Below are 12896 nucleotides of genomic sequence, written 5' to 3'. Positions count from 1 at the left end.
TCTCCAAACCGACTGTCAGGTGATATGAATTTCAAATGAACTCAGCTTTCAATATGTCAATCACAGTAATAAAGAAAAGCAAAATTCTTCAAAACTGGGAAGCATCACAGTGGTATGTTCAAGATATTAACACTGAGACTAGGTTTATTTGTTAATTTTATTCTGTCTATTACCTTTGTCATTTCTTACCTAACCATTGGGACCCAATATAAAAGACATTTTTCAAATATATGGTTGATGGATAGTTAGATCATTTATGACAGTAGCTGATAGGCCAAGAAGTAACATGGTAAAAGAACACTCATTTTCAGAAATTGCTGTAGCATAATGATGTTGTTGTAGTATCCCAAAGTGTAAGAAAACTATTGCTATGATTAGCATTCCATATCATTTTAAATGCATGATGACACAAGTTTTTCGGAATATGCTAGGTAAGGAGAATTTCAAAGCACTTCCTGATTTTTAACTCAACTTTTAAATTTTTACAAGTTCAATAAACATTTAAAAAATGATCCTAAATAATTTTGTCTGATAATAGAGTATTGTCTGATGTCTTCAGGCAAATTTGATTAGCAGTTGCTTCATGCTGATCTTGATAAATCATCACATTCAAACAGATGTGCTTTTCAATAATCCTAAATTTAAATTCTTTCAGTTCTTTTTATCCTCCTAAAGTGTGTATGCTCTTCAGAAGCATTCAATTTCATATCAACAAAAATATTTAAATGCATAAGTTAAAGAGGGTTCCTTTTAAATAAGCATTCTAAACTACTATGAGGCTAATTTTGAATGAGAAATGCTGCACTTTTGAAGAATAGCTATATCATTAATCTGTAATCAGCCATTGACATATTCATTTGTTCAAGAGACCAGCTGTTGGTAGGACAATTTTCATAAAATTAAGAAATCAATGTTATAACCATATGCAGTGTTTGATTTGATAAAGAGTAGAATTAGTAATAAAACTAGAGTGTAGTACTTCATAAAGAGATGACATTCATATAACCTTAACCCTTTACACAAATAAATCTGAAATTAAAATGTTTTTTTAACTTAGAAATAATTTTTTTCACCTTCCAACATATGTTCTGAAAGTTCTTTATTTATGTTTTGTAGAGAAGTGATATCAGAAAAATGTAACTCCAAAGACAAAAAAGTGAGCTAATAAATATGTCCTTAGTATGAATATCTGTGACTAGGTTAAAATAAATCCAACAATAATTTATATATAAAATTCCATATATAGGTCATTTTGAGATAAGATAATTACCATAATAAAAAATGTTTTGATACAAAATACTTAATCTAATGATTTGAGTATATATTCTCAATTCTATTCATACAATTTAATTCATGCAAACTAAAGGTAAATTGTTTAAATCAAAAGAAAAATAATTTAGAAATAGAGATTATTTTGGAAATCAAATGAGTCAACACAGGGTGATAAATTATGTGTGATCTATTGTTATAGAAAGTAAACACAAATAATACACAAAATGACCTTTATTGTCTACTTTTAATAACTTCTTTGAAGAAATCATAATCAGAGGACTTCTAAAAGTATCAATCTATTGTATACATGTAATTTAATAAGAAATATGAATACATGTGCACTCATAGATATCAAAAGGTTTGAAATTCAGTTCTTTAATTCAAGCAGGTAGGAAAAATGTGATCACAGAATTATGATATAATTAGAATAATTGAATTACTTTGCTAGCTTAAATAAAAAGAGCTCTACAAATGTTGAGTATTTGATTTAATATCAATTCTTTATGGAAAGAAAGAATCCTCTTCTAACAGGTTATATGTTGAATAACAAAGGAAACATCTTCAATTTAGGTTTCTAAATTGGTTTTTACAGTTCTCCACTAAAATATTTAATTGAAACACTTTAACACTTTGCATGTATAAAGATGCACAAAACGTCAAATAAAATGACCATAAGCCTGCCTTGTTGAGCCTGTCCACAGGCTCTATCACCACCAAATACAGCTTTATTAATGAGACCACTAGCTGAGGCAGGAAAATATCAAGCCTCACATACTGTATCTTCCTGTTCACAGGTTTTTTTTTCAGTTTCTTCAGCAGTGAGTAATTAAGGAAAACAATCACAGAGGAAACAAATCTCATCACAAATATACTTTTCTAAATGCCCTAAAACCTAAGCTTCAACCCTGTAATTTTGCAACTTCAATTTCCTTAATAATGTAAGGGTAAAGTAAAATAAGCAAGCAGACAAAAACATAGCAGCAAATTATTTTACATTCTTTTAATGGAGATAAGGGGTCTCTTTCCTGCTCTTGAATTTGAGCAGGATTGCTACCGCTTTGATCAAAAAAAGATGGTGTTTTAAGTTCCAACTGTTCTCAGCACTCCACTTATTCTTCTGATTAAGTGGGGCGGGTCCCTCGGGGGTCAGAAGCCACCATGCTGAGGGCGGTGTGAAGGGCGCTGAGTCCGATTCGGACCCAGGCAGTGACCCAGGCCCCAGTCCTCGGGCTGCCGGGCGGAGGGTGCGCCAAGCTTCTCTCCGTCCAGCGGGACCTTCCCTCACGTCCTGGAGGTCTCATCCTCCGGGCCACCCGCGGATATGCCACCCAGAAACCAGTCCAGCCCAGCCATGAAGATGACCCGCCCCCTTCTATGCTGCTCAAGGACTACCAGGACATCCCTGGAATTGAGAAGGTTGATGATGTCGTGAAAAAGCTCTTATCTTTGGAAATGGCCAACCAGAAAGAGAAGCGAAAAATCAAGAAAGAGCAGTTGATGAACAAGGTCGTGGAAAACCCTAAGGACACCAGCTCCCTGGAGGCTCGAATCGTTGCCTTGACTGTCAAGATCCGCAGTTATGAAGAACACATGCAGAAACATCGAAAGGACGAAGCCCACAAGCGCTATCTGCTGATGAGCATTGACCAGAGGAAAAAGATGCTCGAAAACCTCCGCAAGACCAACTATGCTGTCTTTGAGAAGACATGCAGGGAGCTGGGGATTGAGTACACCTTTCCCCCTCTGTACTCCCGAAAAGCCCACCGCCGCTGGGTGACCAAGAAGGCTCTGTGCATTCGGGTTTTCCAAGAGGCTCAAAAGCTGAAGAAGCAAAAAAGGGCCTTAAAAGCTGCAGCTGCAGCAGCCCGGAAACAAGGCCAGAAGAACCCAGAGAGCCCTTCCAAAACTGAACCAGAGGCAATCAAAGAAAACCAATAAATGTTAAAATTAAAAAAAAAAAAGATATTTTCTGCCTTGCCTCATAGCCATGTATTTGGTAATAAGAATAGCAACTAAATTTTTTATACTGAATATCAATTTCTCAAATAGATAAATAGGCAAATGTATGAGGATTATAGATGGGGCCCCTTATAAGAAAGCTTTTGCCTTCTTAAAAATTGGAAGACGTATATTTGCAATATATAGGACTCTTACAAAAAGTTCAAATGACTATATTAACTTTCAGTCAGAAGGAATGCTTATTATAACACTACATTCTTTTAATAAATGTTATTAAAAGACATATAAAAGATATAAAATGTTATTAAAATGAATTTTAAAATCTATAATATTTAAAATGATGCTCTTTACAAAAATATTCATGAATTAAGTAAGATGCATTGTTTCGTTTTATATTTTGTTCAAAGTAATTTTATTTAAATATAGGAATTAAAAAGTATATACCTCTGGCTTTGATTTTATTTTACTAGGTGTCAGGAGCTCAGCTGAGCTGGGTGAGAGGGGAGCTGCCAGGTATCAGGGTAGCCAGTTAAGGCAACAAGGCAGAAATGAAAGAGTTAAGACTTTGATCACTTACTACAATGAAATAAGAGAAAGGCTCAGGACTCCATTGCATTTTACCCCATGAAATGGAGCATGGAGCCAGGTAGGTCAGTGCTTTTCACCCCACTTTGGAGGGAGCCCCAAACAAAAGGCTCCATCAGTTTTATGAACCCAGAGTTGGGGGTAAGGGTGAGGATGGGGGTGTGGCACAACCTAGGGAGGCCCAGGCATGGGAAAGTAGTGAGTATTGAATCAGAGTGGGGAAAAGTTATCTTCAAGGTTTCCCCTTCCCTCCCCATATGGAGGCCTGTCTCTGCCCAAGGCCTTAGCTAGAGACCCAGGAATGAATGTGAAGAGGCTAGGAATTTAAATACACAAAGAGCAGATCCACCAGAATGCCTGAAGGGACTTCCCTGGTAGGTGTGGAGCCAGAAGGAAATATACAGTTGTATCATTCTTTTTTTTTTTAATTAATTTTTATTGGAGTATAGTTGATTTACAACGTTGTGTTAGTTTCTGCTGTACAGCAAAGTGAATCAGTTATGCATATATATATATCTCCACTCTTTTTTAGATTCTTTTCCCATATAGGCCATTACAGAGTATTGAGTAGAGTTCCCTGTGCTATACGGTAGGTTCTTATTAGTTACCTATTTTATATATAGTAGTGTGTATATGTCAATCCCAGTCTCCCAACTTATCCCTCCCCCACTTTCCTCCTTGGCAACCATAAGTTTGTGACTCTATTTCTACAATTGTATCATTCTTAATACTGACAATCAACTAACATTTATTGAGCAAATGCTATTACTAAGTTTCACAAATATTATTTCCTGTTGTTACTTAATTGAGTCCTCATTAAACCATGAAACCATGCAAGTTTGGTCATATATCAGCCCAAATCTTGAGACTATTAAAGGGCAGCTCAGAATTGTCAAGACACTCGCCCTAGGTTACACACTACTAAAGGACTGAAACTACTTTTATCTCATTTCTGTCCTATTCACTAATGTTTTATCACTGCATATCTGCTTAGGGCACAAAACACTCCAAATGATGGATAATCCATGACAATGTAAATAGCTACTGTGTACATATTTCTCTCACTTTTTTGCAGTTTTTTTTCCTAGTGTCCAGAGACCTCTTTTGAACTGATAGGAAATAGCAGGCATACAATTCAGAGGGATAAACTTTGTCATGATAAGAAAATGATGTATCTGAGATTTTATTGTTGATACTGGTTCAGCCATTTTCTTCTTCAATTTTTTTTTTTTTTAATAATTCTTTATTTATTTATTTATTTTTGGCTGTGTTGGGTCTTCGTTTCTGTGCGAGGGCTTTCTCCAGTTGCGGCAAGTGGGGGCCACTCTTTATCACGGCCTCTCGTTGCGGAGCACAGGCTCCAGACGTGCAGGCTCAGTAGTTGTGGCTCACAGGCCTAGTTGCTCCGCGGCATGTGGGATCTTCCCAGACCAGGGCTCGAACCCGTGTCCCCTGCATTGGCAGGCAGATTCTCAACCACTGCGCCATCAGGGAAGCCCTTCTTCTTCAATTTTAATATAGATTTTTGGTTGAGCTTAGAATATTTATTTCCATTACATGGAAGTAACTCTCTCCTGTAGTTAAATACATTTTGGAATTGCATTTATTATTAAGGGATAGGATTCTAAAAAAGACAAGGGTGGCCCTTTAGGTGTTTAGATACCCGATGACATTATCGTGTGTGTTTTCTTATATCTTTGTGTTGATGAAAGTAGGAGCTGGGTGTAGAAAAAATGAGCAATATGCTGCTTGTGTTCTGAAGCTGCTTAACATGTAGAGGCATAAATAAACAAGTATTTAAGCAATTATACAAAGAAGTAAATAATAAAACAATGGTGGGATGCTATTGAAATGCATAGGCTGGAAACAACCCCTATATAGGAAACATGGAATTGTTGACCAAATTATTAGCATGAGGCAAATATAAAAGTAGTTATTTGGAATAATGGTATTCTAAGAAAATGGAATACAATGTGTCCAATACTGGAAAAAAAAATATCAAGAATAGCTGAATAGAAAAAATACAAATTATAAATAGTTTTAATTTTCAATTTTGATTCTTTTAGATCTTAATAAATAAGCATTTGTTTTGTTGTTCGTTTTTAGATCACTGAGTTTATCATTTTTATTTCATTTTGAAAAGCTTGGCTATTATTTTCTCAATTATTTTTAGTGTCTTTATTCTCGTTCTGGAATGCCAATTACATATATATTAGATCATTTACTCTTGTTCCAAATTCCACCTAGGATTTGTCCCTGTGTATTTATTTATTTATTTATTTTAGCTTATTTCTTTCTGTGATTTTATTTCATAGTTTCTACTGTTAGATCTCCAATTTGATTAATTATTAATTCTTCAGTGAAATATCAATTTCACAAGTTATATTTTTATCTTTAGAAAACTTTTGCCTATTTTTAAACTCTTTATTATATACGTGCTTTCATGTAAATCTCGAAGCATATTAATGATAACTTTTTATTTCTTTTCTGCTAATCCCATCGTTTCAGTTTCTGTTTTCCGATTTGTCTCCTTGCTATGGGTCATATTTTTCTGCTTCCTCACCTGTCTAATACATTTATTTGATGTCAAAACTGATAAATTTTATGTTGCCAAATACCTGATGCTGTTGTATTCTTTTAAGGAAAGTTGCAATTTTTATTGATAGACATCTAAGTTATTTAAACATGAATTTTCACAGCCTGAGGCTCATTTTTTATTATTTTGGACAAATCAGAGTAGTCTTTACTTTGTGGCTCATTCAGCCCCATTACTCTGATGAGACTCTTCTGGGCTTTCTGTTGAATGTCTCCTATGCTTAACAAGGTCTCTACACTTTGGCTGTTGGCATATCCAACAATTTCTGGCCCTTTTTGAGTTATGGTAATTCTTTCAACTTACAGCTCCTAGGTAGTCATTTTTTTACCTGGAAGTTAATTTTTGTCTGGCATTTTGGAAATTTCATCTGACAAATTCATAGATTAGTATCTAGGCAAAGACTCAAGTGGATCCCTATGTAGAGTTTTTGTTTTTAAAGCTCTTCTGCTAAACTGCTCCCTTTTCTGTGGTCCTCTCTCTCACACATTCCAGCCTTCTTAGGTTCCCTGAACCTCTTATCTTTCTCTTCAGTTCAACAAAACTGTCTCGGTCTGTGTCCTCTCCCTCACTGGAAGTCCAGAGCAATGATTTCCTTCTCTCTACAATCATAAATTTATGCTGGCTCTTTTGCAATGGCTGAAAACTGTTGCTTCCTATGTTTTTGCCCATCTTTCTAGTTATTTACAGTGGGAGTGTCAGTAGAGATTCTGATACTACCTCATGACTACAAGTGAAATTTTCACTATCTTTTTATAAGGAAAGTAAGTAGTTAGAAAATGAATTTATTTGTGAAGACATCACATTTTTTACTCAGGAGAGAGAGAAAGAGAGGGAGAGAGAGAGGAAGAAAGCTGGAGGACATAATTATTTTAATTATTTCTGTCTTACCCATAAGTGGTAAAGTAAGTCTAGTAGACATATAAGTGGACAGTATGAATAATTATTTCTGAATTCCAAATCACTAAGACCTGCAATGCCTAGATTTTTGCATGATTCCCAAGAGGATTTCCCTCAGTTTATTGGTGTCCAATGATGATAAAAAGGTGCCTCTGCTATCATTTCACCTGCTTGGACACTAACATGTGTGGGCATGTAGTCTTCCTTTCTCTGTCAGTATCCTTCACACGTCTTTTTTCAATTCTGTCTTCCTCTTTCCTCAGTATAAGAACCATACCTAGAATTATTTAAGTAGTATGATCAGTGAGAAAAAATGAGTGGGCTCTTCCTCTAGTCAGTGCAGGAATTCATTGTTCCCTCAGTTATTCCACAAGTTTTATCTGGCATTTAATGAAAAAAATGTTAATCTTAGTAGACAATGACAAATACATAAAATACGTTTTATAATATTTGACTATACAGTTGATCCAAAATCCTTTTAAATCACCTGAAATCTGTTTCAGCATATTAATTGTATGCTATTATTTAATACCATTAGTAAGCAGAATATAAGAAAACACTGTCTGGGTTTTCAATAATACGATGCTATTATTCATTTATAAAGAAATGCATGCACCTTTTAAAGGAAGATTGTTACAATGTTCCAGTACATAGGCAGGAGAGAGGTGGTTATATAACTAATTCAATATTAGAAAAGATTAAACTTTTAATCACTTAGTGTGTATCCTAAATCACATAAATTATACTTTTCAGAGTTCAAATTAGAAACCAAGCTAAATAATATTTTTAATGATTGAAAATATTTTTAACAAAAGTGTACTTCTATATCTGTTTTCTTTTCTCTTTTTTTTTTAGAATAGTGAAACTATAGAATAGAAAACACTGTTGATTTTTTTCACAACATTTATGGTAATCATAGCTGTGTCTAACTGCATGTAGGCCTCCTGATATCTGCAGTTTAATATTCATTGGGCATGTTAAGTACATATTGTATTACTTTAAATATTAATTTCTTTAGATTTTTGTCCTCAACAATCAAATATTTAAAATTAGATACACTGCAACAAATTTAATGTGTTTCTATCATTGATAATATATCATATTTTTATTTGTCACTTAATTTTTTTCCTTTCAATTGATCTTCACTTACTACTGTTTACCGGTATTTATTTTATTTTCTAAGTTGACAAAAGTTATTAGAAGATTTTTAAGATCTCATTAATACATTGTCAAAAACAACAGATGCAGGAAAGAATCAAATTATGGTGGTTATTACCCCGAAGTAAGATTCTGTGTCAAAATTTAATTTTCTTTATTGTTTCTTTAAGGTTTTGTAATGTAAAATATAATAATGCATGAATACCAATTTGGAAGTATTAGTGGCTCCTGGCAACCTTGAAAATGAATTATGATTCATTTTTCTCTTCCATAATCTGAAGAAAACTGAACACTGCAGTAAAAGAATGGAACCTGATGCCTTTCAAATAGTGTACAGACCTGGCCCATTTTTCCTCTTCTCTGTAACAATAAACTATCATTAAAAGAACTGTTGCAGGCATCGTATCATTCCTTACAGAATCTTAGAACTTAAAAGAATTCACCTTTGAAATTATAAGGTAAACTATTTTCGCTTTACATGAACTGAGTGTATTTTCTTCAGAGGATACTTCAGTTTAAATTTGTAAAACTTCATATAAAGATTATCAATTTAATAATGCATTTACATAAATCAGAAAGAATTTAGTCAAGAAAAAAGAAACTTTCCAGTAAATTGATTTATGGCAATTCCAGAAAGAAAAGTTGGAAGGTATAGTGATCATATAGTAAATGTAGTTTCACTTTTTGCTTTAACTGACTGTGAATGAAATTGTGCTGTGTTATATACTCATTTCTTCCTTTTATCAAATCCTGCAAGCAAATTATGATATAAACATCCAGGTTATAGTTGTTTGATACCAGTATTTTTTTCCTTTTATATATGTCCTTTCTGTTTTGTTTTCAAAATCAGCTTGTGAGACACATATTAAGCAAGAAACATTTTTATATTATTGCACTTAGGGACATATCTCCATTTTAAAATTCTTTTATTATCTGAATTTAAGGTTTTATGTATTTTAATTTATGTTAAATTCTAATTAGGTAATGGATTTATAACACTTTGTTTAAACATGTATAGGACCTTCTTGACCTAAAGGAGCCACAGTAGAGAATTTTAACTCAGAGTAAGTGGATTGGTAAAATTTGATACAAAGAAAATTTTCTAATGACAAATAAAGTATATGTTGTCTATTTTAAAACTCAAACAAATAAGACTTTATTTGTCGAGTAAGATATAATTTGCTGCCCTTCAAAAAGGAAAGAGAATATCTCCTATGCTTTGATATAAAGGTCGGGAATTTATTCAGATTCTTTTCCTGACTCATTGTCAGTTTTTTCTTTTTTTTTTAAATTTTATTTATTTATTTATTTAATTTATTTATGGCTGTGTTGGGTCTTCGTTTCTGTGTGAGGGCTTTCTCTAGTTGCGGCAAGCGGGGGCCACTCTTCATCGCGGTGCGCGGGCCTTTCACTGTCGCAGCCTCTTGTTGCGGGGTACAGGCTCCAGACGCGCAGGCTCAGTAGTTGTGGCTCACGGGCCTAGTTGCTCCGCGGCATGTGGGATCTTCCCAGACCAGGGCTCGAACCCGTGTCCCCTGCATTGGCAGGCAGATTCTCAACCACTGCGCCACCAGGGAAGCCCCATTGTCAGTTTTAAGAATTCAACAACCGTATGCTCCAGCAGTTTCACTTCAGACTATTTATCTAAATGAAATTAAATCATTAACTCAAAAATATATCTGCACTCCCATGTTCATTGCAGCGTTATTTACAATAGCCCAGACTTGGAAAGACCACAAATGTTCATTGATACATGAATGGATAAAGAAAGTGTAGTACATCTGTACAATGGAATATTATTCAGCTATAAAAAAAAGAAGAAAATCCTGCCATTTGTGACAACATGGATGAAACTTGAGGGTGTTATGCTAAGTGAAATAAGCTAAACAGAAAGAGACAAATATTAAGCTTATTGTGGTGTAAAAAATATACTTATGTGAGGTGATGGATGTTAGCTAATCATTTTGCAACACATACACATATTAAATCATTATGTTGTACACCTAAGACTAATACACTGTTATTTGTAAACTATATCTCAATAAAAAAAGGGATTTGAGATTTTGGTTAAAGATGGCAAGGTAGGAAGATTCTGAACTCACCTCCTTCTACAGACACACTGAATCTACAGTTATATAAATGGAAAAATTTCCTCTGAAAAAAACCTAAAAAGTGGTGGAGTAATATTTTCACATCAGGCAAACAAAAGGGAAGCCACATTGAGTCAGGTAAGAAAGGCTGAGACATTTTCAGCAGAAAACCATCCCCAGTGTCATGACCCACATTCAGGAAGGAACTCAGACCCTGAGCTTCTCCCTGAGGAGTGAAGTGTTCATACCCCGCATCAGGCCCCCAACTTTTAAGACCGGCACCTGAGAGACATGCTCCCAAAACATCTTGCTTTGAACCTTGAGCTTCACGCCCATGAGAGCCCTGGGGCTGTGGTCAACTGAGTAATGGCTTTTTTTTTTTTTTCTTTCCTAATTGATGTACAGTTGAGCAACAATATTGTGCTAGTTTCAGGTGCACAAGTGATGGCTCTGAAGGGCTCCTGTGCAGACTCACCTACCCCAGGGCCCAGCACAGAAACAGTTTTTTGAAAAGAGCCCAGACTTTATGTGAAAGAGACTCATTTCCTAATTTTAAAGTGTTGGTCTGAGGGGCAGGATTGGGTGGGATGCTCTGCGGGGATGGAGGCTGGTGGGCTCCACCTTCCTGCTCTCTCTCTGCCTTGCTAAAGCTGGCAAGTGCCATTTTTCCTTTGTAAATTTTTTCCTTTCTGGAAGGTGCCATCTTTATGCTCCAGCCAGTGAGAGCCATCTCTGCATTCTCCCTCTGCCTTGCTAAGGCTGGCGGATGCCATCTTGTTTTTTCTCTTCCTTTTTTTTTCTTTTTTCTTTTTGCAGAGGACACCATCTTTTGCTCCCCCTCTGCCTCACTTCGACTGGTGGGTCCCGATGTTATGCTGCAGAGTGCCAGTGTCTCCCAGAGGGGGGGCTTCTACACATATCTGGTGACCCAATTTTTGTGTCTGGTGACCCAGTTTTGCAACTGCCATCTAGAGGACACCCCTTGATGGCCTGGCTCTGGGGCATAGGGGGGATGTGTTCTTGGGCCCCATGGGACTGTCGCAATTGGAGGGACAGTTCCGGGTGGACTCTCAGTCCCTGGGCCCTGCGCAGGTAGGGAACTGAAATGCAGCCCCCATCTTTCTGAGAAGGAACCAGTGTAGAAGGCGTTCTTACACGGTTCCCACTGCCAGGGGACAGCAACAGGCAACAGACCCAGGAGCTCAGCCTTTCTGAGAAAAACGCCTATGAGCTTATGATCATAGCTGCAGCCTGAAGAGCAGGCTCCTAATTAATCACACGGGTAAGGGCTGACTGTCAACCTCTCTTGAGACCTCAGAGGATGGACACGGTTTTTGCACCCTCCTGCCACGCTTCAGAGCACCAGCATCTCTCAAAGGGGAGTGCGTATATGTGTCTGGTGCCCCGGTATTTATATCTGGTGCCCTGGTTTTGGCTGCCATCCAGGGTATATACCTCTTGGTCACCTGGCTCTGGTGGCCGGGGGCTTGTGTTCCTGGGTGCACAGGACTGCAGCAATCAGGGAGATGGTTCTTGGCAGGCTTCCACCCCCATGGCACGGCACAGAGAGCTGACTGAAGCACACCCTTCTGTGAAAGAGGCCTGTCTGCTGGTCCTGGAGCTTTGGCACACACCTAGCGGATGCGGAGACACTCTCAGGGAACATAGGCTGGGGATCCCATCTTTGCGCTCTCCCTCTGCCTAGCTACAGCTCCTTGGTATCTCCCAGAAAGGAGCTTATACACTCATCTGGAGCACTGATTTGGGCCAGTGCTGCCTGGGGGGCGCCTCCAGACCACCTGGTTCTGGGCCTGGCGGGGCTGGTGCTTTCAGCCATGCAGGACAGTATATAATTGCACTCTGTAATAGCTACCGCCGGATGGTCTGGCTTCTAATCAACCTGAATCTAGGTGCTGACTGAGAGCCTCCCCTTTGGGACACCTACTTGTGTTGGCATAACCTCAACCTATGAGAGCTATGACAAATGAAACAGGCTGCTTGGAAAATCACAAAGGTTTGAAGACAACCAAGAGCTAGGGCAAAGCTGAATGATAAATTTCATCTCCTACACAAGGCCAACCCTTCAAGATTAGGAGAGGTGGTTGTCTCATCTAATGCGCAGATGCCAACACAGGGAGTCAAGCAAAATGAAGAAACAAAGGAATATGTTCCAAACAAAAGAATAAGATAAAACCTCAAAAAAAGAAAAAAACTTAATAAAATGGAGATAAGTAATCTACCTGATAAAGAGTTCAAAGTAATGGTCATAAAGATGCTTGAAGACCATCTTTCCCTATGTTTTCATAAAATAATTTTGAAATCATATAAAAAAGAAAATA

The 12896-nt window shown here is 36.8% G+C and overlaps 1 pseudogene; it reads left to right on the top strand.

Annotated features, from left to right (window-relative positions):
• Nucleotides 1-2415: 2415 nt before the first annotated feature.
• LOC133087713 (small ribosomal subunit protein uS15m-like) lies at nt 2416-3210 on the top strand (annotated as a pseudogene).
• The last annotated feature ends 9686 nt before the right edge of the window (nt 3211-12896 follow it).

Source organism: Eubalaena glacialis, chromosome 3 (genome assembly GCF_028564815.1).
Source record: "Eubalaena glacialis isolate mEubGla1 chromosome 3, mEubGla1.1.hap2.+ XY, whole genome shotgun sequence".
NCBI lineage: Eukaryota > Metazoa > Chordata > Mammalia > Artiodactyla > Balaenidae > Eubalaena > Eubalaena glacialis.
The sequence above is the reverse complement of the archived record's forward strand: the minus strand, read 5'-3'. Positions and strand labels throughout refer to the sequence as shown.